The sequence below is a fragment of the Zingiber officinale genome, chromosome 2B (assembly GCF_018446385.1).
Source record: "Zingiber officinale cultivar Zhangliang chromosome 2B, Zo_v1.1, whole genome shotgun sequence".
Taxonomy (NCBI): Eukaryota; Viridiplantae; Streptophyta; class Magnoliopsida; order Zingiberales; family Zingiberaceae; genus Zingiber; species Zingiber officinale.
Window position 1 is genome coordinate 26,444,493 of NC_055989.1, and position 5,214 is coordinate 26,449,706.

The following is a 5,214-nucleotide window of genomic DNA, read 5'->3' on the forward strand; positions in this document are numbered from 1 at the left end:
ATATCATGGGAAATTGGTATAGACAGGATACAATTATATTATATAATTAGATGAATTGAATTAAACTCCAACTAATACAATAAAAAAATATTTTACTATTTTAACTATTATTAGTGATATAATCTTGTGTAGTTGGATGGAGGAATAAATTCATGTGGTCAACCAAAAATATGGCTTGAAAATGATCTCATCAAAACTTGATTAAAAAGTTGCCTTAGTGGTTGCTACCTAGAGAGTCTATAGTGAATGTATCAGTCTGTCTTCTGGATTGCACTTGCACTAATAGTTACTGCCTATTTTTGGTTTCCACTTGGATGATTGTAAATCTAATGAAGACACATGATTCAAAGCTCACTTTTGGATCAAATATTGTGCATTTGAGTTTTCAACTTGCTCAAAAACAAATGTGGAACCGCCACATTAATGCCCCCCTACAATGGCCCCACGTCGTATGGAGGAAGGTTCAACAAGAGCACAGGTGGCAAATGCATGGAGGGGCCTGCAGTTGTCAGCTTGCTCAAGCTTCCATCCCCCCTACAATGGCCCCACGTCGTACGGAGGGAGGTTCAACAAGAGCACAGGTGGCAAGCGCATGGAGGGGCTTGCAGTTGTCAACTTGCTCAAGCTTCCATCCATGGTAGCTCCATGATTTGAACTTTAATGAATGTCAGTGCCCTGAGTTGATTACTTTCAATAGATATCACCTCTATTTTTTGTTTTGTCCAGTATTCGTTGCTTTCACCACAGCCTAGGACTTAGACAAATGAGCATTTAGTCAGTCCTAATATGTTTCCTCGATTGAACTAGTAAACACGTCTCATCTACTAGTGTCACCATCAGAAAGGGAGCCTAATTGAAGGTTTAGTATTCCCTGTTGAAATACTGAGAACTAATCATCTTTCCCTCTATCATGCCCAATTGCAATAGTGTCACAACTTCAGTCATCTCCAATTGCTTGCCACTCCTTCATCATTGAGATAGAACATTGTCTTAATTTTATCTCATTTCTAACTCTATCAAGGCATTAACCAGTTGTGTTCATCTCAACTCAATAAGGTTCATATCCAAGGCTATTGACCACTACAATACACCCTTCTTTGGCATCTTCAAGATTCTTCTATTCCTAGACAACTCAACTATTTTACCTCTCTCATAGCTTCCCAACCCAAGCCTTGTGTAATATACTGCTTCCCAGCACACCCACAAGTCCCACACTGATGTAATCATTCATAAACCTTTGCCACGCCTAAATCTAAAGCTAGAAACAAACTTTGGGTCCATGATCACTCTAGGAATACACAATAACAACAAGAATAGTCCAAACATTGAAGGTAGGGGATGGTCATATTTGCAAGATCCTCTACCTAGGAATTATTAATTGGTCGTTTCCTGTGACTAGCAAAATCGAACCCAATGGCCCAATAATCCACTTGTTTAATGTGATCTACACATGTAGAACATCATTGAATGCCCACTAAAGACTTTCCCAAGCTTTTCATAAAATGAGAGGAATAAAGATCATATGCTAATCTCAATGTCAAGTTGAAAATATAGTTAGGTAGTCCATTGAAACTTGGTTGTTAACCAAAAATAATTAGGTTTCCTCCACGATAACACTAGGTAACTCTCTCTACCTTTATATATTATTAATGAATATAAAATATTACAGATAGACTCATATGTATTAACACATAACTCCCTATCACTCCCCATCAAATTTGTTCAAATATATTGTAGCGATCAGGTTCTTACAAATATATTCAATTAATATGTCCGCGGACACATGTAGAGACAAAAATGCTCTAGCTTGAGAAGTTTATGGAATGACGCATGTAAAGAGAGGACAAATTTGTCTTAGTGTTCATGGAATGACACGTGAAAAAAGGTCTAATTAGACCTAAGGCCTTTGCAGAATGATGGATGCAAAGAGAGAACTAATCTGACTTGAGGTCTCCACATAATAATGCATGCAGAGAGAGAATTGATCTGACTTAAGGTCTATGTTGAATGTGCACACGAAGAGAGTATTAATCTAACTTGAGGTCTCAACAGAATGATGCACGAGGAGAAAGTGATTGACCTAGTTTAAGATTTACAAAATGACACTTGCAGATGACACTACGTGGACAAGTAGTGATGATGATATGTAGAATAATGCATGCATGGGCGCTCAACTGACAACAATTATATGAGCAACGGAATATGTGCAGAGGCACAACCAATAATGATGATAGACAAAATGAAACATGTACAGGGCCTCGACCAACAACAAAGATGCACGGAATGAGAAACACATAAAGACTGTCAGTTATGAAGATGCACGCAATAAAACACACATAAGGGCTCAGCCAACGATTGAGATGCATAGAATACAACACATGCAAGGAGAATGAGAAGCAATTGTTGCTTGATTGGAGAAGTTGTGACATCTAGCATTAAGAAGAAGAAAAAAAAGACGAATCTTATAGAAAGTTACATGATGGAGGCCAAGCAATTTCTTTACATTGCAAAAGCCATTTGTTGCAAAATCCTAAAAGAACTCGAAATAGTGACAGATAAAGCTGTCATTCTAGAATGTGACAATTTAGCAACCATCAGCATTGCAAAGAATCATGTTCACCATGATAGAACAACGCACATAGAAATTGACAAACACTTCATTTAAGAAAATGTGGCAAAAAAAATCTGTGGAACTCTCGAATATTCCTTCACGACATCAAATCGCAGATATACTTACAAAAGTTCTCCTAAGGAATCAACTTCGAAGAGATATGTGACAGGGCATGTACAATATGTACAACCCAATTTGAGAGGGAGTGTAGAATATATTGTAAATATGGGTAGTTTAATTTAGGCCAATTAGATTTGATTTGATTTGATTGTATTTCATTCTATAAATAAATAGGGAAGAAGTATATAAATAAGTAAGGATCTTCATGTCCAGATTTAATATTAAGAATTTGAGAAATTCTTCATTCTATTTCTTTCTCTTTCTCTCGTCAGATTTCTTCACAGTAAATTCATCCATGATTAGTGAAAATAGATAGAGATTTAGAGTTGATCATTGATGTAACACTATCTTTATAAGAAATGATTCGATTAATCCGCTTGGAGTTTCACTCTTATCAATAGATAATCATATATATTTTTAATTATTTAAATATATGAAGTCTCCACATAATTCTCTCGAAACTATGTCATAAACTTTTTCTAAGTCAACAAATAACAAATAACCAATAACAAATACCATGTATAAGCTTACTTTTATTTCCAATATTTTTCAATTAGTTGTTTGATAAGATATATAACTTTTATTGTCGACCTTCCATACATTAACCCAAATTAATTTTTGATCACCGTAGTCTCTTTCCTTAGTTTTTTTCCATTACATTTTTTCAAACTTTCATGATATGACTCATTAGCTTAATAGCCCCATAATTCACATAATTTTATACGTCTCTTTTATTTTTATATGGGAAATAGAGTACTTACCCTCCACTCATTAGATTTTTTTTCTATTTTCAATATAAGATTGAATTACTTTGTAAGTCATTCAATAACCTACTTCCTAATATCATCTAGTCCGACTACTCTATTTTGTATCTCATTTAAAATTGTTCTACTTCTAAGTTTGAATTCTATGATACAAAATTAATCTCTATACTTCCTACTTAAATTACCTAAGTTAAGTTGGTCACCCAAACCTTCATTAAAAAGTGAATGAAAATACATCTTTCATTGTTCTTTTTATAGTTAAAAAAAACTAATTCACTTAAATAAATCAAGAGTTATGGATTTAAATAATTAATATGTTAATAGGATAACGAAACCGACCCGATTTGCTAGCAGCCCAACCCGGCTTACTCTTTTAAATATATGCTTATTTTTTTCCCTATCCCCTCACCCTTGAAGCCGTCGGCCTCCCCACACCCCCCATCCGAACCCGAGCAACTTTGGAGGAGATAAAGGAAGAACCTCATCGGAATGCTTAAGGTCGTGTTTTCCCTACGTCTCACTGGTTATCTTCCGTACACAAAACACCAAGGCAAGGTTCCCTTTCGTTGGTTTTGCATTTACCGCACCATATGAATCATAGTATGATATTTTGATGTGTGTTGCATTTAATTTTGGAATTGGTTGTGAAGATTTGACGAAGTTTTACCAATTTTAGTTGAAAAATCTAGATGTTAGAGGGACTCGAAGTTGTTGTTGTCTTGTAAGGGCTATTTAGGTGAGGGAAGAAGGACTGGCGGCGAGAATTTGGATTTTTCTTTCTAGGCTAATCAGGTGAAGAAAGAAGGGAGTCGGATAGGGGGGGTTGTAAGGTGAGGTATAGTGACTGGAGAAGAGTGGATGGGAGGGTTGGGGGCAGGATCCTTTTCTCGGCATTTCTATTTTTATTTACCTCCCATCTATTAGCACCTTAAACTCTATTATCATAATTGCAAGTGGAATGTTGATGCACGCAAGTTGACTGTTTGTTTTAGCATATTATCATAATTGTTAGTAGTATGTTGATGCACGCAAGTTGACTGTTTGTTTTAACATACAAGAAAATCATTTTATTTATTTAGCAATGTCTTCCTATGCATAAAAAGTAATAATGTCTTGTTTTTAATAATATGATTTGCATGTGGCATTGTGACGGGTAGAGAAATATAGCTTAAAAAGGGTCCGATGAATCTTACCAAAATAAAAGAAATTTGAAAATCCGGCTTAAGGGTCCGATGAACCTTACTAAAACAAAAGATGTTTGGGAATCCGGCTTAAGAAGGGTCCGGTGAACTTTACTGAAGCAGAGGGATTTGGGATTCCGGCTTAAGAAGGGTTCAGTGAACCTTACCGACTAGTACTAGGATAAAAGTTTGGTCAAACGATTAGAGGTTGAAGTATAAAGTAACTACATCTGATGAACTGAATTCTTGTAATTTATGAGGAGAAAATTCATGAAACTAATGTTATTATTTTCTGTTTCTTAAATGGTAAATTATAAAATAAAATAAAAGAATATTTCTCTTAAATGCGTACAGATGTTATTTCTATAAATGGTTGAACTTACTGTGTCTTTAGACTCACTAGATCCATATAGTGTAAGTAATGAGGAGACAGAAGGACTTGACGGATGAGCTTTCTTATACTTGGCAGTGCACACCCGAGGGCCTCTTTTATTTATCTAAGTTTCTACATGTGTTAGGATGTTGGGTCCTAATGCTA